We start from the raw sequence: 24,712 nt of genomic DNA, 5'->3' as shown, positions 1-24,712 counted from the left end.
CAGAGTGGCTGGATTGTTATATATTTTGGTGATCTAGGTCATGGTCTCACCTAGGTTGTGGTCACCTAGCAACCTGGGTAGTAAATACAGTTATTAATCTGTGTCACAGTTCGGGGTACGTGTCCGATGTCCCAGGGAGGCTGCGGGAGATGATGTCCCAGAGAGGCTACAGGAGATGATGTCCCAGAGAGGCTGCGGGAGATGATGTCCCAGAGAGGCTGCAGGAGATGATGTCCCAGAGAGGCTGCAGGAGATGATGTCCCAGAGAGGCTGCGGGAGATGATGTCCCAGAGAGGCTGCGGGAGATGATGTCCCAGAGAGGCTGCAGGAGATGATGTCCCAGAGAGGCTGCAGGAGATGATGTCCCAGAGAGGCTGCGGGAGATGATGTCCCAGAGAGGCTGCAGGAGATGATGTCCCAGAGAGGCTGCGGGAGATGATGTCCCAGAGAGGCTGCAGGAGATGATGTCCCAGAGAGGCTGCAGGAGATGATGTCCCAGGGAGGCTGCGGGAGATGATGTCCCAGGGAGGCTGCAGATGATAGTTTTTATTATTATTATTATTATTTTCCTACCACAGACGTGGCCACACACCATATATGCTAACCAGCACATATACATTTTCTTCTGTCCTCCGTGGACAGGTTGAGAGATCTGTTAAACATATAGTTCAGGGATTTATTGAACAATCAAACACATTAGGTGATTGTAGTGCTTTTAAAATGTTAATCTAATGTATTATCATAAATACAATTTTGTACAGTCAGTGTAGTTTAGTGGTTCAAGTTCCAGGTAAGCCAAGGTGCATAGTTCTCCTGGCTGTCTGGGTTCGAATCCTTCTGGGTGTGTGTGTGTGTGTGTGTGTGTGTACTCACCTAGTTGTACTCACCTAGTTGTGTCTGCAGGATCGAGCATTGACTCTTGGATCCCGCCTTTCGAGCATCGGTTGTTTACAGCAATGACTCCTGTCCTATTTCCCTATCATACCTGGTTTTAAAATTATGAATAGTATTTGCTTCCACAACCTGTTCCTGAAGTGCATTCCATTTCCCCACTACTCTCACGCTAAAAGAAAACTTCCTAACATCTCTGTGACTCATCTGAGTTTCAAGCTTCCATCCATGTCCTCTCGTTCTGTTACTATTCCGTGTGAACATTTCGTGTGTGTGTGTGTGTGTGTGTGTGTGTGTGTGTGTGTGTGTGTGTGTGTGTGTGTGTGTGTGTGAAAATATCTAGTAATGGTTAGTAACAGTTGATTGATTGACAGTTGAAAGGCGGGCTGAAAGAACAGCGCTCAACCCCCGAAAGCACAACTAGGTGAATACTTACATTTATGTCTCTCCTACTCTGACAGGGTAAGATAGCAGATATAAAAACTAGTGTGTTATTAAGCACTTAACCACTGAAGGTGCTTAAGATGCTTTTACAACCTCAGGTTATATAGTTACATCACATGCATTGTATAATTGATACATTACCAATTGGACTTGTACAAATCTTGGGTACAAGTCCAATATATCATCAAGTGGTCCAGGATTCATATTGTAGTTACAGAGTTCAGCATACCTCAGCCCAGGAGGGCGAAAATCAGTCAATATGGGACATTCTACAATATAATGTTCAAGAGAGTGCTTGCTTTCACTTTCACAAAGTTGACACATTGTGTACTCGACACTTTCACAAAGTTGACACATTGTGTACTCGACATTTGGGTTTTGAGAAAGCTGCCAGATCATAATATTTAATGCTACAACTTTCAGGTCTTTGTGAATTTGTTAGGTCGGTGAGATTTTCATTAGATATTTGTTTAAGTATTCTCTTTGTCACTGCTAATGAAACACCCATATCAATTTCCACCACTGGTTTTCTACAGGCTGTCTTTTCAAGCATATCAACAGTGTCATGCCTTGAGATGTCAACATGTGATGGTATCCATAGGAATTTAATTTCAAATCTATGAGATGATAGTGAATATGGTGGGAGGGGTTAACCAAGAAATAGGGTGTAATAGAAAAAATACTGAAAGAAAAGGGGGCATAGTAATGGCAGGTACATAGCTATCATTTAGACGTAGGTGAAAAATGAAGGGAAGGCCTTTACAAAGGAGAAGAAACAGGGGAGGAGGAATAGACAAATTTAAAGATGGAAAGGGCGTAGTTGAAAGGAAGATGAAGTGGAAGGCGAGTTGATTGGGAAGGAGATTAAGTGGAAGAGATGATCAGAGGAATAATGAGTGGAGGAGGCATGAGAAGAGAAGGGGAGTTGACCAGACCACACACTAGAAGTTGAAGAGACGACGACGTTTCGGTCCGTCCTGGACCATTCTCAAGTCGATTGTGAGAATCGACAATCGACTTGAGAATGGTCCAGGACGGACCGAAACGTCGTCGTCCCTTCAACTTCTAGTGTGTGGTCTGGTCAACATACTTCAGCCACGTTATTGTAACTCATCACCTGCAAAGAGAAGGGGAGCTCATGGGAGAAGAGGAGAACGTATTAAACTGACGCACAAAGGAATAAAAGAGGCACGTTGATAAGGCGCAAGAGTAGGTGGCGAGGTATTACAGTCAAGAAAGGGTACCGGAAAAGGGGAAAAATTAAGGAAGAATGAAAGGAGAGAAAAAGGAAGGTGTGGATAAGAGAAAACCCGGATAAAAAGGACAGAGAAATGAGAAGAGTGAACGGGTGATGAAGGGAAAGGAAATGTGGAATATTACGAAACAGACGGAACGGAAAGGGGAATGTAAATGGGGGGAACAGAGAAAAAAGGGGTCAATGAGGGGGGGGGGGGATGGAAGGGAAGGTAAATGGGGAAGCAAGGAAAGGGAGGGGTGTCAGGTGACGGTTTTTCATTTACCTTGGCGGGGGGGGGGGAGAAGGGGGGCGCTTTGGCACGTTGAGGGGCGGTGTAACGAACCTGTTTGTGACTGACAGGTGACACAAGTGGCACTTCCAAGTGGATGGGAGATGGTGCTGCTCTCTCTCTCTCTCTCTCTCTCTCTCTCTCTCTCTCTCTCTCTCTCTCTCTCTCTCTCTCTCTCTCTCTCTCTCTCTCTCTCTCTCTCCCCCCCCTCTTCTACACCCCCACCAATTCTCTACACATATTGAAACGAAATTAAGCCTCAAATAATGTAGTTTACTGCCCTGGCAGACACCACTAGTGAACGATTGAACACTTCCAACGTAAATCGAGGAACAAGTTTATGAACAGCCTAGCAAAGTTCAATTATGCCCGATATACCACCTTCATACATCGGCTGATCTGTGAGGTATGACGCAGTATACTTCCCAGCTGTTGCCAGGACGGGGAAAAATGTCCGTGGGAAAGGTAGAAGGAGAGGGGAGGAGGATAGGTACTGGGGGGGGGGTCGAAGGATTACTTGGGAAGGGATTGGAGAGGGATTGGAGAGGCCATGGATTGGGCTGGGAAGGGATGCGGAAGGACTTTGTGAGAGCTACGAAGGGCTTGGGGGTGGGGGGGCTTAGGGAAGGCTAGTGAGGACTTGGGGAGGGATGGGGAGGGGTCGACAAGTAGATGAGGACGTTGAGGGTAATATTGAGGGACGATGTTTTGCAGGGAAAGAGAAGCCTAGCATCACATCTTGATGTTAACACACTCACTATGACGACGCCTGACTCTCTGTCTCATCTCTGTCCCCTGTCATCCCCTTACTGTGTCATCTCTGTCCCCTGTCATCCCCTCACTGTGTCATCTCTGTCCCCTGTCATCCCCTCACTGTGTCATCTCTGTCCCCTGTCATCCCCTCACTGTGTCATCTCTGTCCGCTGTCATCCCCTCACTGTGTCATCTCTGTCCGCTGTCATCCCCTCACTGTGTCATCTCTGTCCGCTGTCATCCCCTCACTGTCTCATCTCTGTCCGCTGTCATCCCCTCACTGTGTCATCTCTGTCCTCTGTCATCCCCTCACTGTGTCATCTCTGTCCCCTGTCATCCCCTCACTTTGTCATCTCTGCTCACTTTGATGCTTCCATCCCTCTTGACACATCCATCTACTGTGTACTTCAATCCTTCAGTCCACCCACCGAACTTATCCATCCCTCTTGACACATCCATCCATTTGATAATTTATCCATTACACCTTCAATCCCTTTGTCATATCTCTCCTGGGCATCCTTCACCCCCTTGACAACCATTATTTCCTTAATCAGCCCTCTATTATCCTGAAGACTTACTTCCCCCTTGACGTATCTTACCCATTTGACACCTCTCTGCATCCCCTCCTTTTCTTCCTATTGTCACCTATCCTTTTCTACCCTTTCTCCTATTCTTCCTCCTTTCACTTTTTATTAATATTTATTACTCATTAATGTTTTATTAGTAATAAAAACATTAATGTTTTTAATTACTCATAAAAAGTAATTAAAAACTTTAATACTGACACACCTTTTCTTTTTCACTTTATCAATGGGTCACCTTATTACTTTTACTGTACTACTTTTTTTCCACAGCTACTGATACCTTTTTTGTCAAATTGCGACTATTCTTCGCATCCTTCAATCGTCCCATCCCTTGACCCTTTCACCCTCTCATTTATCCTTGTCATATTAGCTACCCCCCCTCCCCCCCCCCCCTTTCCATTAAAATAGCAGCCCTTTCCATGTAGACTGTTAATTGAATCCTTTTCTATTGATGTCAGAAATGAGCCTCGCCTCATACTGACCAATTTTTGTCTTGCCCCATTTGACGTCCTCCCTTTCATTTACTGTTTAATACCCTTTTTCCCTCACTTACCTTTCACGCTCCACGCTTTACCGCCTCTCCCTTATGAATCCTATTTCAGTGGAGCATAATATTCAGGAGCAACGGCCAATTCAACGCCCTCAACGGCCAATTCAACGCCCTTCAACGGCGATTCAACGACCAATTCAACGCCCTTCAACGGCGATTCAACGACCAATTCAACGCCCTCAACGGCGATTCAACGACCAATTCAACGCTCTCAACGGCGATTCAACGACCAATTCAACGCCCTCAACGGCGATTCAACGACCAATTCAACGCTCTCAACGGCGATTCAACGACCAATTCAACGCCCTCAACGGCCAATTCAACGCCCTCGACGACGATTCAACGACCAATTCAACGCACTTAACGGCAGTCTTGGGTATCGTGCCCCTCTGGGTAATTGATCTTCGGTGCACCCACTTCGCAGGGGGGAATGCGGGCAAGGGGAGGGGGGGGGGTAAACCCTTTGAAATATTAGTGACGCCATTATCAGTCAGCGAACTGCATAATTGGTCAAAAGGGAAGGAAAGAGACGGTCTTTTCTCTGAGTTTCCTCCTTTCCACTACCCCTTCCATCCACTGAACTCACTGCATTCACTTCCAGTTTGTACATTCACTACATTCCTTGCATTGTACAGCCACTGTGTTCACTGTATTTTGTACATACATAAGATCATCTTTCTTCCAGCATATGTGCACTTGCTTTCTTCTTTGCGACTTTATATATGAATATATATATATATATATATATATATATATATATATATATATATATATATATATATATATATATATATATATATATATATATATATATATATATATATATATATATATATATATATATACTGCAATTCTTGCAGCATGCTCTATACACAGTGTATCCCTCTATGTATGATCACAGTGTATGCTCTATACATACAATGAATCCCTGAGAAAAAGCAGTATTTGAGCCGTGAGAAGGATTCGAACCTGTGCTCTGGGTATTCCCAAGCACACGCCTTAGACCACTACACCACGTCATGGTCCTTGCAACCTGGGATTCAAATGAATTCTCTAGAGGTTCCTGAGGCTCCCATTGAGGGGATTATTGGGGGATTTCTTTGCGTACTGAATCCCTGAATCCCTGTGTACACTCACCGCTTGCATAAGCTGAACCCTAATATACTAGGAAGGGTAACCGGCGGGGTTCGGGTCTCTCTCTCTCTCTCTCTCTCTCTCTATCTTTCTCTCCTTTTCACTCTCTTCTTCTAAGTGTCTTACTCCTCCCCCCCCCCCTCCCTGCCTCCTACAATCCTGCCAAGTATTACAGCTAATTACAAAATTATAATAATTATTTTTGTTTATTTTGTGGACATAATTGTATAATGTTTATCAACATACCTCGAAAAACACAACATGTTAATAATAATTCTGGGTTTATTTATTATGATTTTGTAACATTTATCGTGAGGGGGGGTAGGATTGGCACAGTGTCACGTGGCACTCTGTTCCTTGATGCCTATCACGACGCATCAGTTTTGGGCACGTACCCGTCAGCAATTATTTGTACTCACTAAATTGTGGTTTCGGGGGTTGAGCTCTGGCTCTTTGGTCTCGCCTCTCAACTGTCAATCAACTGGTGTACAGATTCCTGAGCCTACTGGGCTCTATCATATCTACACTTGAAACTGTGTATAGAGTCAGCCTCCACCACAACACTTCCTAATGCATTCCATTTCTCAACCACTCTGACACTAAAAAAGTTCTTTCTAATATCTCTGTGGTTCATTGTGTTAAATAGCCTGTCTTTATCTACCCTATTAATTCCTTTGACAATCTTGTATGTGGTGATCACCCTAACTCTTCTCTCTTCCAGCGACGTGAGGTTTAATTCCCGTAGTCTCTCCTCGTTACTCATACCTCTCAACCCGGGTACTAGTCTGGTGGCAAACCTTTGAACCTTCTCCAGTTTAGTCTTATGCTTGACTAGATATGGACTCCATACTGGGGGCTGCATACTCCAGGACTGGTCTGACATATGTGGTATACAAAGTTCTGAAAGATTTCTTACACAAATTTCTAAATTTATTAAAATAAATGTTATTTATTTTAAAATTTAGTTTCTAAATTTATAAAATAAATAAATAAATGCCGTTCTTATGTTAGCCAACCTGGCATATGCCGCTGATGTTATCCACTTGATATGAGCTTCAAGGGACAGGTCTGGCGTGATATCAACCCCCAGGTCTTTCTCTCTCTCTCTTACTCTTGAAGTATTTCATCTCCCAAATGATACCTTGTATCTAGCCTCCTACTCCCTACCCCTATCTTCATTACAATACATTTACTTGGGTTAAACTCTAACAACCATTTGTACGACCATTCCTTCAGCTTGTCCAGGTCTTCTTGAAGCCTCAAGCTGTCCTCCTCTGTCTTAATCCTTCTCATAATTGTGTGAGTGTGTGTGTGTGTGTGTGTGTGCACGCGCGTGAGTGTGTGCGTGTGTGTATGGGGAGTGTCAAGACGACAGACGGACCCTGACGGTGTTATTGCCAATACATGTCACTGTCCTCCCCTCCCTTCCCCACTCCCCACTCCTCCTGACAGTCTGTTCATTTCATCTTTACGTCTATGAGTATGAGTCAACGGTCCTGTGAGTCAACGGTTCTGTGAGCCTATGGTCCTGTGAGTCTATGGTCCTGTGAGTCAATGGTCCTGTGAGTCTATGGTCCTGCGAGTCAACGGTCCTGTGAGTCTGTGATCCTGTGAATCTATGGTCCTGTGAGTCTATGGTCCTGTGAGTCTATGGTCCTGTGAGTCTATGATCCTGTGAGTCTATGGTCCTGTGAGTCTACGGTCCTGTGAGTCTATGGTCCTGTGAGTCTATGGTCCTGTGAGTCTATGGTCCTGTGAGTTTATGGTCCTGTGAGTCTATGGTCCTGTGAGTCTATGGTCCTGTGAGTCTATGGTCCTGTGAGTCTATGGTCCTGTGAGTCTATGGTCCTGTGAGTCTATGGTCCTGTGAGTTTATGGTCCTGTGAGTCTATGGTCCTGTGAGTCTATGGTCCTGTGAGTCTATGGTCCTGTGAGTCTATGGTCCTGTGAGTCTATGGTCCTGTGAGTCAACAGTCCTGTGAGTCTATGGTCCTGTGAGTCTATGGTCCTGTGAGTCTACGGTCCTGTGAGTCAACAGTCCTGTGAGTCTATGGTCCTGTAAGTCTACGGTCCTGTGAGTCTATGGTCCTGTGAGTCTATGGTCCTGTGAGTCTATGGTCCTGTGAGTCTATGGTCCTGTGAGTCTACGGTCCTGTGAGTCTATGGTCCTGTGAGTCAACAGTCCTGTGAGTCTATGGTCCTGTGAGTCAACGGTCCTATGAGTCAACAGTCCTGTGAGTCTGTGGTCCTGTGAGTCTATGGTCCTGTGAGTCTGTGGTCCTGTGAGTCTATGGTCCTGTGAGTCAACGATCCTGTGAGTCAACGGTCCTGTGAGTTTATGGTCCTGTGATTCTATGGTCCTGTGAGTCAACGGTCCTGTGAGTCTATGGTCCTGTGAGTCTATGGTCCTGTGAGTCTATGGTCCTGTGAGTCTACGGTCCTGTGAGTCTATGGTCCTGTGAGTCAACAGTCCTGTGAGTCTATGGTCCTGTGAGTCAACGGTCCTATGAGTCAACGGTCCTGTGAGTCAACGGTCCTATGAGTCAACGGTCCTATGAGTCAACGGTCCTGTGAGTCAACGGTCCTGTGAAAATCAAACATTCCCTCCACTATAACATCTGTGTTTAATAATAACATCTCACATATCGGCCTGAAATGAATAACAAAAAGCCGTTTTGAGGTCAAGAGTCAGAAATTAAGCGATTAATTTATCCCAGGACTTTGGTTTACTTCTATTTTCAGGGATATGTTCAATTCTTACGCTGTTCAGACAACCCGTCCTCTTAAAAATAACGTCACTTTTGGCTGGTATGCGCGGCGCTATGGTCAAATTTGGACGTAATTTGAAATGAAATCGACTCACAAAAGTGACGTTCTGTTCCGTTTTCTATTTGAGTCGTCCGGCGTACGCGCAGAGGTTATGAGAGGACACTTTAAATTAACGTTTTCATAACGTTTTAAAACTTTATGAGAATTTCCTGCACACCTAACCTATCAGAGGACCCTTAACTTACTGTTGTTGAAAAAAAAATCCCAAATTTATTTTCATTTTTTTCATTTCCAAATTACGTCCAAATTCGGCCATACGGGCAAACGGCCAAAAGCGACGTTCTTTTTAAGAGGACAGGTTTATTGTTTTTTTCTTGGGATATGGTCTTAAGAGGTGTAAAGTGCACGGTCTTAAACTATGTAAAGTGCATGGTCTTAAACTATGTAAAGTGCACGGTCTTAAACTGTGTAAAGTGTACGGTCTTAAACTGTGTAAAGTGCACGGTCTTAAACTATGTAAAGTGCATGGTCTTAAACTATGTCAAGTGCACGGTCTTAAACTGTGTAAAGTGTACGGTCTTAAACTGTGTAAAGTGCATGGTCTTAAACTGTGTAAAGTGCACGGTCTTAAACTATGTAAAGTGCACGGTCTTAAACTGTGTAAAGTGCATGGTCTTAAACTATGTAAAGTTCACGGTCTTAAACTGTGTAAAGTGCACGGTCTTAAACGGTATAAGTGCATGGTCTTAAACTGTGTAAAGTGCACGGTCTTAAACGGTGTAAGTGCATGGTTTTAAACTGTGTAAGTGCATGGTCTTAAACAGTATAAATGCATGATCTTAAACTGTGTAAAGTGTATTGACTTAAACTGTGTAAGTGCATGGTCTTAAATTGCGTAAATTAATGGTCTTAAACTGTGTAAGTGCTTGGTCTTAAACAGTGTAAGTGCATGGTCTTAAACTGTGTAAGTTCATGGTTTTAAACTGTGCAAGTTCATGGTCTTAAACAGTGTAAGTGCATGGTCTTAAACTGTGTAAGTTCATGGTCTTAAACTGTGTAAGTTCATGGTCTTAAACTGTGTAAGTCATGGTCTTAAACTGTGCAAGTTCATGGTCTTAAACTGTGTAAGTGCATGGTCTTAAACAGTGTAAGTGCATGGTCTTAAACTGTATAAAGTGAATTGACTTAAACTGTGTAAGTGCATGGTCTTAAACTGTGTAAATGCATGATCTTAAACAATGTAAATGCATGGTCGTAAACTGTGTAAAGTGCATTGACTTAAACTGTGTAAGTGCATGGTCTTAAACTATGTAAATGCTTGGTCTTAAACACCTTAAGTTCATTGTAAGATGCTAGATGACTTGAACGTAATTTCTGTCACATCTGCATCTAAGTACAGTTGTCAAAAATATTTGAACGGGTTTTGTTCCTTCACACCTGACTCGAAGGTCAGTCATGTGTGTGTTAATGGTCTGTTCCCATCCCTCACATGTGGCTGGAATTACAGGTACGAGTATAGCACAGGATAGAGTATACCTCTATCCTCCCCCAAAGCCTGCCTTTGCCAAGCTTGACTTTTGGTTGCTTGATCCATCAGCCTGTGGCTTGGAATACCCCGCTGGGATGCATATCTAATACAACCCGGTTAGTTCGGCACTTCTTGCAGGTAAATGTCTAATATTTTCTTTTCAAGAATGCCATTTATGTTCTGCCAATATTTCTTTTACAAACACTGACAAAGTCTCAAACTTATATAGATACCCATATGTATGTATTCACATACATACGAACGTAAATACATACATACATACATACATACATACATACATACATACATACATACATACATACATACATACATACGTACATACATACATACATACATACATACATACATACATACATACATACATACATACATACATACATACACACACTCGCAGAGACAGATTACAAAAAATGTTTTGGGTGGAAACTTTTCGCAATTCTTATTCTATTTCGCATTTTCTTTCAAAATCACAGTCGTGTTCGTTCACGGTACACTTTTGTTCACTTTAACACACTTGAATCGTGTAAAATAGAAATTTGCTGTTATGTATTGGCAGCAAATTAAAACACGATAAAAATACTTCAGTTTTTGTCTGCGATTAGAAGAATGTATCATAAAATATTTCACATTATCATAACCATATTACTAATTGTTATATCTCTCTCTCTCTCTCTCTCTCTCTCTCTCTCTCTCTCTCTCTCTCTCTCTCTCTCTCTCTCTCTCTCTCTCTCTCTCTCTCTCTCTCTCTCTCTCTCTCTCTCTCTCTCTCTCTCTCTCTCTCTCTCTCTCTCTCCAGGAGAAGAAACAAACATCCAACACCACTGATGTGGAGCTCATTAAATGGAACCAAATGAAAAATGTAATTAAACTCACCAGGTTATCTTCCTCCCCCTCCCCATCCACACCCCTTCCTTCTCTCCCCCTTCCCATATTCCCTATTGGTCTGTTGCCTTCCCCTTCCCCACCGCATCTTCCTTCCCCATTTTCCATCATCACACACACACACACACACACACACACACACACACACACACACACACACACACACACACACACACACACACACACACACACACACACACACACACACACAATAAACACACACACACACACACACACACACACACACACACACACACACACACACACACATACACACACACACACACACACACACACACACACACACACACACACACACACACCAGGTGGAGGAAGGGTAAGGGGTTACTCTTGCCTGAAACTCAATATCTCAAAAACAATTTCAGAGTCGAGAAATATGAGGTGCCAAGCAAGCCATAAACAAGCGGGGGCTTGAAACACATATCTTAGTAAATCTAACAGGTATTGATATCTGGGGCAGCAGTATAGCATGGGTGTAGATCCTGGTGATATATCACCACCAGGGGCGGTATACCCCGCCCACGCCCACAGGGGGCGCCACATCCGCCGCCGCCCACTGTCTGCCCTCGGGACAAATCTTCCTATTGTTTTGTACTGTTATTTGTGTGAAGGCCGCGAGTTATTGATATTTGCGTGCGTGTTTTATTCTAACATGGTGTGTGTGCGTGTGCGTGTGTGTGCGTGTGCGTGTGTGTGCGTGTGCGCTCGTCTAGTTGTGCTTGCGGGGGTTGAGCTTCTGCTCTTCGGTACCGCCTCTCAACTGTCAATCTACTGGTGTACAGGTTCCTGAGCCTACTGGGCTCTGTCATATCTACAATTGAATCTGTGAATGGAGTCAGCCTCCACCTGGTGTGTGTGTGTGTGTGTGTGTGTGTGTGTGTGTGTGTGTGTGTGTGTATGTGTGTGTGTGTGTGTGTGTGTGTGTGTGTGTGTGTGTGTGTGTGTGTGTGTGTGTGTGTGTGTGTGTGTGTGTGTGTGTGTGTGTACTCACCTATATGTACTCACCTATATGTGCTTGCAGGATCGAGCATTGACTCTTGGATCCCGCCTTTCTAGCTATCGGTTGTTTACAGCAATGACTCCTGTCCCATTTCCCTATCATACCTAGTTTTAAAAGTATGAATAGTATTTGCTTCCACAACCTGTTCCCCAAGTGCATTCCATTTTTCTACTACTCTCACGCTAAAAGAAAACTTCCTAACATCTCTGTGACTCATCTGAGTTTCCAGTTTCCACCCATGTCCCCTCGTTCTGTTATTATTACGTGTGAACATTTGATCTATTTCCACTTTGTCAATTCCCCTGAGTATTTTATATGTCCCTATCATATCTCCTCTCTCCCTTCTTTTCTCTAGTGTCGTAAGGTTCAGTTCCTTCAGCCGCTCTTCATATCCCATCCCTCGTAGCTCTGGGACAAGCCTCGTCGCAAACCTCTGAACCTTCTCCAGTTTCTTTATGTGTTTCTTCAGGTGGGGGCTCCATGATGGCGCGGCATACTCTAAGCCGGGTCTCACGTAGGCAGTGTAAAGCGCCCTAAAAGCTTCCTCATTTAGGTTTCTGAATGAAGTTCTAATTTTCGCCAGTGTAGAGTACGCTGCTGTCGTTATCCTATTTATATGTGCCTCAGGAGTTAGATTAGGTGTCACATCCACTCCCAGGTCTCTTTCTCGAATCGTTACAGGTAGGCTGTTCCCCTTCATTGTGTACTGTCCCTTTGGTCTCCTGTCACCTGATCCCATTTCCATAACTTTACATTTACTGGTGTTAAACTCCAGTAGCCATTTCTCTGACCATCTCTGCAGCCTGTTTAAGTCCTCTTGGAGGATCCTACAATCCTCGTCTGTCACAACTCTTCTCATTAATTTTGCGTCATCTGCAAACATCGACATGTATGATTCCACTCCTGTAAACATATCATTTACGTAAATTAGAAAGAGGATTGGTCCCAGCACCGATCCTTGAGGTACTCCACTTGTTACTGTTCGCCAGTCCGACTTTTCGCCCCTTACCATTACCCTCTGGCTCCTTCCTGTGTGTGTGTGTGTGTGTGTGTGTGTGTGTGTGTGTGTGTGTGTGTGTGTGTGTGTGTGTGTGTGTGTGTGTGTGTGTGTGTGTATGTGTGTGTGTGTGTGTGTGTTTATTGTGTGTGTGTGTGTGTGTGTGTGTGTGTGTGTGTGTGTGTGTGTGTTTATTGTGTGTGTGTGTGTGTTTATTGTGTGTGTGTGTGTGTTTATTGTGTGTGTGTGTGTGTGTGTGTGCGTGTGTGTGTGTGTGTGTGTGTGTGTGTGTGTGTGTTTATTGTGTGTGTGTGTGTGTGTGTGTGTGTGTGTGTGTGTGTGTGTGTGTGTGTGTGTGTGTGTGTGTTTATTGTGTGTGTGTGTGTGTGTGTGTGTGTGTGTGTGTGTGTGTGTGTGTGTTTATTGTGTGTGTGTGTGTGTGTGTGTGCGTGTGTGTGTGTGTGTGTGTGTGTGTGTGTGTGTGTGTGTGTGTGTGTGTGTGTTTATTGTGTGTGTGTGTGTGTGTGTGTGTGTGTGTGTGTGTGTGTGTGTGTGTGTGTGTGTGTGTGTGTGTGTGTGTGTGTGTGTGTGTGTGTGTGTTTATTGTGTGTGTGTGTGTGTGTGTGTGTGTGTGTGTGTGTGTGTGTGTGTGTGTTTATTGTGTGTGTGTGTGTGTGTGTGTGTGTGTGTGTGTGTGTGTGTGTGTGTGTGTGTGTGTGTGTGTGTGTGTGTGTGTGTGTGTTTATTGTGTGTGTGTGTGTGTGTGTGTGTGTGTGTGTGTGTGTTTATTGTGTGTGTGTGTGTGTGTGTGTGTGTGTGTGTGTGTGTGTTTATTGTGTGTGTGTGTGTGTGTGTGTGTGTGTGTGTGTGTGTATTTCTATGGTTAAGAAGTGTGTTCTTATTTAATTTTCGGTGTGTGACGGGATGATGTTTGTCTGAATTCAGTTGCGAAACCGAAACCAATTGCCATTGCGACCTTCAACAGCCAATTGCAGCCAAGATATCGAAACTTAAACTGGATTTATCAGCCAATCAGGATGCAGCACTTAAATTACTCTTTGACAACAAATTTGACACAAATTGAAACAAATTCTCCAATGACAGTCTTGTCTACCCGCCTCACGCCGCAGTTCCGCCCGAGCTTGTAACTCATTTGTCTGTCAGCGAACAGTATTTTCCTCGCTGTAACTGATAAACGCCTCGTTGTTGTCGGAAAACTATCAGTTTGGTGGTGGAGGTGGTGGTGGTAGTGGTGGTTGATAGTTGTGGTGGTGGTTGGAAGTAGTGGTGGTGGTGGTGGTGGTGATTGGTAGTGGTGATGGTTGTTGTTGGTAATGTTGGTTGGTGGTTCGTAGTGGTGTTTGGTGGTGGTGGTGGTGGTCGTTGTCGTCGTGGCAGTAGTGGTGGTTGGTGGTGGTAGTGGTGGTTGGTTGTGGTAGTTGTTGGCGGTGTTAGTTGGTTTTGGTGGTGGGGTGGTTGGTAGTGGTGGTGGTGTAGGTTGGTGGTTGGTGGTGGTAGTGGTGGTGGTGGTTGTTGGTGGTGGTGGAGGTTGGTAGTGGTGGTGGTGGTGGTGATTGTTGTTGATGGTGGTGGTGGTGGTGGTGGTGGTGGTGGTTGTTGGTGGTTGGTGGAGGTGGTGGTAGCGGTGACAGTGGTGGTGATGGTTGATGGTGGTGGAGGTGCTAGTGGTGGTGGCGGGGGTGGTAGTGGTGGTACACAATGACTTCAGGAGAATTAATTCTTGCTCTTTCTGATGCGTCTAATAACCTTATTATAATAGTTGCGTTACATTTGAATTAATTCTGAGGTTTTAATTCTTTGTTGAATCCGGCATCACTGTTGTGGACGGAGGCGGTTTCCACAACGTCTGTTTTCAGTACCTTCCACTCCTTGACCCCCTGTACACAGTACGAGCTTGTATTTCCTTTCATTCCTTTGACTCATTTGCGTATCGAGTTTCTACCTGTGTCCTTATATCCTACTTTCTCTTAATTTGAAGAGGCTGTCCTTGAGCACCTTGTCTCTTCCCCTCATTATCATGAACGTTGTGATCATATCTCCTCTGTTTGTTCTATCCTCAAGTGTTACGAGATATAGTTTTATTAGTCTAGCCCTCATAGCCTAGCCCTCATAGTCTAGCCCTTATAGCCTAGCCCTCATAGTCTAGTCCTCATAGCCTAGCCCTCATAGTCTAGTCCTCATAGTCTAGTCCTCATAGCCTAGCCCTCATAGTCTAGTCCTCATAGTCTAGCCCTCATAGCCTAGCCCTCATAGCTCTGGCATCCATCTCGTTGCCAACCTCTTTACCTCTTTTATTCGGGGTTTATGCTTCACAAGGCGCGTATTCCATGCCGGTGCTGTATATTTAATGACTGAAGGAGTTTTTATAATTGCTAATACTGTTGGTTAATTATCTTGTTTCCCTCTAACCCTGTTGCTGCTTCAGCATGAGGTTTTATCTGGTCAAATTCCCCATCCTCAGTTACATTCTATACTTGTTTAATTCTCTCCTCTGTTATCCACTCACTTCCTTTGTTACCTTCCCTTTTTCTTCCATCATTTTTATTGTTCCATAACTTATTCACACTTATCTTTTCTTTGAGATTGATTTCCTTCAAGTAAATACTTCTAGTTTCCTTGTGCTTGTTTCAAGGTTGCCGTGCGGAGTTTGTCACCCATGTCAAGTTTTACCTTTAGGTCTTTAGTGACCTAAATTGTTCTACCTTGTCCTGTAATTCATGAAAATGGTTTCCCATAGAACCTGCCTCTTCTTGCAGTGTTCGTATATCTTCGTTTCCCCTGAATTCTCTCCTCTATATCTTCATGCACGTTGTCCATTCTCTCTCACACTAGTTCATCCATGCTTTCAGATAACTCGTGTTACGATTTCTACGGGCTCGCCATAGCCCGTGCTGCTTGGAACTTTTTGTTTCAAGTAGCGATTCTTAAACAACATGTTATGATACTGGTATTCCTTTACGTCTCGTCCATACGGTCGTCTGATGATATTAACATTTCCTAAATATATAATGTAATATATAATCCTTATAATCCTTAATCCATATATAATCATTGTCCATGTAATCCATATAATCCTTAGGCTGCTCCATGTCCTTAGAGGCTGTTTCCCCCCCCCCCCCCCCATCCTTCTGTCACTGACTTCTCTTCCTTCACTGTTCCATCCAACTTATCCTTCTCCCAAAGCTCTTCCTACCTTCTCTCCCAGCTGTTCCAACTTTCTCTCCCAGCTGTTCCTACCTTCTCTCCCAGCTGTTCCTACCTTCTCTCCCAGCTGTTCCTACCTTTTCTCCCAGCTGTTCCAACTTTCTCTCCCAGCTGTTCCAACTTTCTCTCCCGGCTGTTCCTACCTTCTCTCCCAGCTGTTGCTACGAAGCTGTTTCTTCACCTTCTTTTTGCTCTTCACTTATCACTTACGTTCATCATTAGTCTCTGTGGCTCATCTGGGTACTAAGTCCCACGTGTGTGTGTGTGTGTGTGTGTGTGTGTGTGTGTGTGTGTGTGTGTGTGTGTGTGTGTGTGTGTGTGGCGAGCGCATTACTCACACACATTCACACTGGGAGCCGTTGAAGGTGTGGACACAATGCGACCCAAACATCTGAAGGTCAGAGCTGCTCCCCTTGACGGTCATGCATTCGGGAAAAGTGATAGTCTAAAGGTCTTGAAGGACGTTACCGGCATCACACCCACTGACATTAGTCAGGAAGGTAATGATATCGTGCTCTTCTTTTCATGTGAGGAAGACCTAGAAAAACTCTTGAACAACGATGCGATACTTCACAAGGAGCACTCCCTACACCCTCACTTCCCACGTCAGTTCCTGGCTGGAAGAACTGTTTTTACCAGCAGGACCAGCCAGTGGATAGCTGACCGACCGCAACAAGAGATCATGGACAATATCGAGGACGAAAATCTGGGCCTGGGTGTATTTAACCTAGAGTTCTGCAGCACCGACAAATCTTCAATGAAGATTACTTTCGTCACCATAGCTGCAGCCACCCAGGCTGCCACACAAGGTTTATACTGCTTCGGCTTACAAATACAACCCCACCAAGTATAAATGGAACGATACCATGAGATCCAACAGTGTTTCAAGTGCTACGAGCTCTCCCACCCCACCATCAAGTGTCAGCACCCTGTCCAGAACTGCAGCCTGTGCGCACTGGACCATCACTACTCCATATGCAAGGCAACAGTCCATCGCTGCTTGCTCTGTGATGGCAATCACCCCACAATTTCCTACCGCTGCCCCCGCAGACAGGAAAACATCAAGGCCCAGGTCGAAGACTTTCCAGCGTTACCAAAGTGTGGCTCCTCCCACCAGGCGACCCAGCCTTCATAATGGGGACCCAAGACCCCACAGGATCCTTCACAGCCCCCTGCATCACGTGCAGGCATTATTACTGGTCGTATTAGACTAGCGGAGAGGCTTGCTGGACCAGACAACCACCGTTTTGTCAGTGAAGTGAACATATTATACCTGGCCAATGGCCTGGCCCCCATCATAGCCCCTGGCGCAAGTCTCAGTGCCTCCACTACCACTCCGGAGACTATCACCAGGACGACCACGAGGTCGATTTCAACACAGACTCCAGAACCAGCCATGACCCGGGCGGCACAAACAGAGGTAATTCCCTCTCCAGCTCCCAACACTCCTACCATCACCATCTCAGCAGACGCGCTAGTAGACGTGCTGTCTACAAGTGCTAACATCACCACCAACACTCCTGAAGTACCGTCTACCACCAATCCACGATACCTGAGCCTACCTCAGGCTGCAAGGAGAAAGACGCCAACACCAACTACGGATGTTACGGACTCCTCAAACAAGGAAATCTTAGTAGGAGCTCCACCGCCGCATCACAAATACGACACCTACTCGGTTCAAGACCTCCTCATGGAGGCCACCTCACCAAACTCCAACGACATCACTGCTCAGCCAAAGTCTCCGCCAAAAAAAAACTCAAGACCTGGAGGTCTACACTAACCCCACCAGCTCCATAACTGGTACAGCCCGCCCTCCAGGGCTGAAGACTCACATCCAACCCCAGATCTCCAGTATCAGCTATACATACAAATAATGGCTCCAAAGAGCCTCCACTTACGGGCTCACTATAGCCCATGCTACTGGAACTTCTTGTTCTGAGTAGCTGAATATAAAACAACAACAACAACATATGCACGCTGCTTCTCGGAGATCTTAACTACCCTCAGCTGTCAGTTCCTGGCCGGTCTCTCAAAGATATTCAACGCAGAAATGCGGAATAATGTGCCCCTGTGAGGTCCACGACTCGGCGGGGGGCACTGCTGCCCGATGGATGGGGTGGGGGGGGGGGGTGGTTATACGGAGATGAAGTTGTTGACCTGAATTGATGGTGTTGACCCAAGTGCTAATTACAACAACGCCGCCTAGACATTTTTGTTGGTGTGGGTCGTCTCCGGCCAGACCCACCACCGTGGAGGACCTAATTATGCATGACTGAGCCGCCAACTGCTTGTTCGTAGGAAGAACAAGATCGGTAGAAGTACTTGAAACCGCCTCCTCTCTCTCTCTCTCTCTCTCTCTCTCTCTCTCTCTCTCTCTCTCTCTCTCTCTCACTCTCTCTCTCTCTCTCTCTCTCTCTCTCTCTCTCTCTCTCTCTCTCTCTCTCTCTCTCTCTCTGTGTCTCTGTCTCTCTCTCTCTCTCTCTCTCTCTCTCTCTCTCTCTCTCTCTCTCTCTCTCTCTCTCTCTCTCTCTCTCTCTCTCTCTCTCTCTCTCTCTCTCTCTCTCTCTCTCTCTCTCTCTGTCTCTCTCTCTCTCTCTCTCTCTCTCTCTCTCTCTCTCTCTCTCTCTCTCTCTCTCTCTCTCTCTCTCTCTCTCTCTCTCTCTTTCTCTCTGTCTCTCTCTCTCTCTGTCTCTCTCTCTCTCTCTCTCTCTCTCTCTCTCTCTCTCTCTCTCTCTCTCTCTCTCTCTCTCTCTCTCTCTCTCTCTCTCTCTCTCTCTTTCTCTCTGTCTCTCTCTCTCTCTGTCTCTCTCTCTCTCTCTCTCTCTCTCTCTCTCTCTCTCTCTCTCTCTCTCTCTCTCTCTCTCTCTCTCTCTCTCTCTCTCTCTCTCTCTCTCTCTCTCTCTCTCTCTCTCTCTCTCTCTCTCTCTCTCTCTCTCTCTCTCTCTCTCTCTCTCTCTCTCTCTCTCTCTCTCTCCACTTCCCTACTCTTCGCCCTTTGCTTTCCTCTACCCCATATCTTCTTCCCTACCCATGTCTCCTTCCCTATGCCCGCCCTCCCCCCTTTCCTCCTTGAGGACTTCAAATACGACCAAGTGTTTTTTTTTTTGGTGGGGGGTGGAGGGTGGGCGCGTTCATACGCACACCAACACGTGCAATGACAACCATTCAAACGTACACAGGGAGTGTACACACCCTCAAATACACTCTTACTCAAGCATACAACTGTGGAGACTTGTATACAGTATACCCATACACAGTTCAAGTTAGTCTTCTTAGCGACTGGGTCCTGTGAGTCAGGGGACTACAATACTAATTTATTGTGAATATTTGAGTTCACCCTGAAAAGCTGAATTGAAAACACCGACCTAACCTAACCTTCTTAGTATGTTAAGATAAGCATCTTATTGCTTCCTAATTACAATTCATACTTAACCTATACCTATATTGATATTACAGTTTTATAAAAATAATAAAACAAAACTAAAATATTTAAATAAATTGAAAAGTAACTCAGGATATTTTCAAAATTTTGTATAAAATTTATATTGTTTAATAAAACTGAAAAAGAAATTCTAAATATTAAAACTGGTGACTAGCAACTCTATAGAAAGAGTGTTTAAAGAAAAAATATAACTTGAAATATACCACCTATATACTTATTAATATGCTTATTGACTATAATCAATAAGTCATATATGTGTTGTCTTGTGCGAGAGCAGGTTGCCGTAGCAGCACAAAACTGATTAAGCACGTTTCCTTTCACCTCATGCCTCTGTTTTCCTATCAGTAAACTTGAAATACCTGGGAATAAAGCAGCTAGTGCGGGTTGCATCCTGGGGAAGATCAGTAGGTGGCCTAGGCGGGACTTCGAAAGGCCTAAGTACAGTCTTCCTGTCCCCGATAGCATGGATTTATATCCTCTCATCTAATACGTCGCACTTTTTTTTAAGGACTCGACCAATCCGTTAAAATTACGAACTATTAATACAAATTATAACGCCGTAAAATTTACGTTTTCTATGCTTTGCCGTCGATAGGTTAGAGGGGTTGGTTAGGTTAAGGTGGTTGGTTAGGCTCGTACGTTTCTGGTTAGGGAAAACAGCTGCATTTCTTACGTAGTGGCGCATCGTGAGGACTGGTATCTGCACACCAGTCAGATTGATGTCATTATTAGTCATTGATGGTTTAAGCTCTCTCTTGTTTCTTGGTAATACCTCGTGTTTCCTCGTTATTGTCTCTCTTCCCTCTCCTTGTCCTTTGTCACTGCTGACGGTATCCTATTATCTCTCTCTCTCTATCTCTATCCTGCAGGCCACCAAGTTAGACAGGTTAAATATCCCAAAAGAAATCCACAGGGAAATAGCAGTTCGGTTATATAGACTACGTCTAGGTTACAGATGCAACTGGGAGATTGGTGAACCCCGACAGAGAGAATGCATCTTCTGCCAAACAATCACAGAAAAAGCCACTACTTCACTCTCTCCTGGAAAGTGAAGCAACCAACGACCTTAGAGGAGCTTTAAGAGTCCCTGAATCTTGCAGTAACCACCCTGAAGCCATCAACATTGCCACTTTTCTGGTCAAAAAAGATAATTTTAATTTAATTTTGCCCCTAGGGGCGAGTTTATTGGGCAGCGCCAGTCATCCTTTGAGTGGACACACCGCCATAGCAGCATGTACAACACTCCCCTGTCCAGCAGCTGGACACCCTCGTAAATACTGTCAAGTAGTATCCTCCCCCGCGATAGCAGCCTGACGGCTTAAATGCGACGTCAGCACACAGTTTATATTCACTCCAAAAAAATCTACCACTTACGGGCTATTCATGCCCGTGCCACCTCTTGGGGGCTTAATGTTCATCAGTCAATCAGTCACTACATATTGATGATTTCGTCCAAGATGGGATTGTGGTACCGGATGGGGTACCACAAACTCCAGGTGAATCTTGGTAGTTTTTTCTAATGGCTCGGTGGGTAATGCATGTCTCTGGGTGGTCCAGGAACACAAGTTCGATCCCATTCAGTTGCTTCAATATTGTCGTAAAACTGGTAATTCTTTTTTTTCAACTTTTCCGTGCCCGAGTTAGATTAAATTTGGGATATTTACTTCATTTTTGTATTGTGTAGGTGATAGAAAATCTTTGGAAAACGTATAGACAAGAACAACAATGATTAATCCCCAGCATTGAGAGCTTCGAAATATGAAGAGATACTAAAAAGCTGGATTTACGTTCTCTTGAGAAGCGAAGAGTTATGGGAAGTTACGACTGAAGTATACAAAAAAGCAACGAAGATAAAACTGGACAACTTTAGATTTAGAAATGAAATTTTCCAAAACTAGTTTTGAAAAAATGATCTGAAGGCATGGAAGACTTTGCCGGTCATCATAGACGATCGTGTGCCACGAGGTTGTTGCAAGCGTGCATTAGAGATGAGTATATATTAGCGTGTGTGTGTGTGTGTGTGTGTGTGTGTGTGTGTGTGTGTGTGTGTGTATAGTTACTACTGATTCATGGGCCTATTGTAATTTTCGCTGTTGTTTTGTTCGTATGATGTTTCTCCTTCTTTCTCTATACTTTCTCTCGGGATATTTTCTCAATCGTCTGTTTCTTCTCATCCCCTCGGCTCTCTTTCAGGCTTAACTCACAGTTCTCTTTTTCTCTCTCTCTCTCTCTCTCTCTCTCTCTCTCTCTCTCTCTCTCTCTCTCTCTCTCTCTCTCTCTCTCTCTCTCTCTCTCTCTCTCTCTCTCTCTCTCTCTCTCTCTCTCTCTCTCTCTCTCTCACTCTCTCTCTCTCTCTCAGATATCTCTTAACTATCTTGTATCCTCTCACCACTGTCTCTTCTCTTCTCTCAGGTGTTTCTTCCCTCTTAACGCCCTCTCCCCCTCTCACCATCCTCTCTCTCCCTCTCACAACTCTCTCCCTTCCCCTCTCCCTTCAGAATCCCATCATCTCTCTGACGGATCATACACAAATCCTGTTTCCCCGGGGGGCGGACCTCCCCCTTTATTTTTGCATCATTCAGGGATAAAGTGGCTGGAAAACGGCCATTTTTTCTGAGCTTTCGAATTGACAGTAAAAATGTGAGAGAGAGAGAGAGAGAGAGAGAGAGAGAGAGAGAGAGAGAGAGAGAGAGAGAGAGAGAGAGAGAGAGAGAGAGAGAGAGAGAGAGAGAGAAAGAGAGAGAGAGAGAGAGAGAGAGAGAGAGAGAGAGAGAGAGAGAGAGAGAGAGAGAGAGAGAGAGAGAGAGAGAGAGAGAGAGAGAGAGAGAGAGACTAAGCAGTAATTGGCATAACCCAAACAGCTAATGGCTTTACCACCTTGTGCAAGGGTTGAAAGATCAGAATGATGGAGAACAAGTTGTTGTAGTGAGCTACAGGGGGGGGGGGACGTGAGGGGGCGGGACAGGCAGAAATACAATCATACACAAACATACTCAAGAACACGAGGACTGAACACAGAACAAGAGCAAGCAAGCACTGCAAGGTATGGAGAAAATACTCGGTGTTAATTATTTTGTTTTGTTTTTTTCGTTCTTGGGTTGTGGTATTTTCTGATTGATTATGCTTCCATAGTATAGAAAATACCTTTTATGCCTCTGAGACTTTGTTTTGACCTTTTCTCGAGACGGCTCAGTGAAGACGTCTTGAATGCACCTGAAGGCTGCTAACTTAAGAAGCAATGTGTCACAGCTCTTGCATAAGGAGTCGCCAGTCTTCAAGCCGTCTCTCCTGAGCTGTTTTAAGATAAGGTCAAAGCAAAGTTTAAGGGGAACAACAGCCATTTTCTATATTTTACAGACATTAACAGTCAGAAAATATCACTTGCTGCCCGGGACCAAAAGTTGTGTTACTTTGTGATGGAACGAGCACAAGGAAACACAGCAATAAATGAACAAAAAGCTAGAATAGTCAGAGGTGATGCTTGAATTCAATCCCAATATATGCAATATAATGAGGAATGGCGCTGGAGAAAAGGTGATTGTATGAAATATATTATCTGAGTGGGAAACTGTCTCTCAGGAGCACGCAATAACCTTGTAACATCAGCGACATATGCAACCCAAGTAATCAAAAGTTATTATTTATTTTTTTTACGGAATAAACTACAGAATCCCTTTTGACACAAGCGAGGCAGTTTATATCAACCAGCCTCACTCACACTTATCTCATCCATGCTAGAAACCTTCAATTGTGTTTACTCCCTTGATAAAAAAAATAATACCTACTTTCCTAGTTCGGTTTGTTTGCAAAACTGTTTGTTTGCAGCCTCGATTGTTTGCGTGCTAGCCGAATAATTTTCTCTCTCGGGGCGCCGATCAACACACAACCATTAGTAAAATAACAACCCTCAACCTCAGAATTATTCCCTCAAACAAGCACGTTCGTCAACACCAGGATCATCAGAGCTGAGGCGAGGAAAATGAATAGCACAGGTTATTGTTTTGTATCGTGACGCTCGAAGCTTTATTAAGTTGTCTCTGGCCTTGAGCTGGAAGGACTCCGAGGACAATATATATCACTGAAAATTCTCGTCTTGAGTTGAAATGTATTACCATGAAAAATGTAAGTAATTCTACGCTGGTGTCTCTGTTGTCTTTTGTGTCAGTTTTTGACCCCTGGCTGACTGGCTTTTTATGTGTACTCACCTAATTGTGCTTGCGGGGGTTGAGCTTTGGCTCTTTGGTCCCGCTGTGTGTGTGTGTATTTACCTAGTTGTATTTACCTAGTTGTGTTTGCGGGGGTTGAGCTTTACTCTTTCGGCCCACCTCTCAACTGTCAATCAACTGTTTACTAACTACTTTTTTTCCACACCACACACACACACACACACACACACACACACACACACAGGGAAGCAGCCCGTGACAGCTGACTAACTCCCAGGTACCTATTTACTGCTAGGTAACAGGGGCATTCAGGGTGAAAGAAACTTTGCCCATTTGCTTCTTCCTCGTGCGGGAATCGAACCCGCGCCACAGTATTACGAGTCCTGCGCGCTATCCACCAAGCTACGAGGGCCCCATAGGGCCTGTGTGTGTGTGTGTGTGTGTGTGTGTGTGTGTGTGTGTGTGTGTGTGTGTGTGTGTGTGTGTGTGTGTGTGTGTGTGTGTGTGTGTGTGTGTGTGTGTTTTGTGTGTCCCATTACCATAATAATATCTGTATATATCAGATTTCTGTCAGGAACCCGTAGGTGCGGGACCGGGCCGTCCACCTCCTGGGGCTCGTGCGGCCCCCCAGGCTCTGCTTCAGGAGGCTGGGGGTCGTTCCTGCCCTTGCTGGGGTGGTTCTTCTCCGGCCCCGACCACGGCGGTCTCCGGGTTTGGAGTCCCTGTGCCTTCTTTCACCAACTTGGAGGTCAACTCCGGAAGCTGGAGCCCCCTGGGGG

This window comes from Procambarus clarkii, chromosome 10 (genome assembly GCF_040958095.1).
Source record: "Procambarus clarkii isolate CNS0578487 chromosome 10, FALCON_Pclarkii_2.0, whole genome shotgun sequence".
NCBI lineage: Eukaryota > Metazoa > Arthropoda > Malacostraca > Decapoda > Cambaridae > Procambarus > Procambarus clarkii.
The sequence above is the reverse complement of the archived record's forward strand: the minus strand, read 5'-3'. Positions refer to the sequence as shown.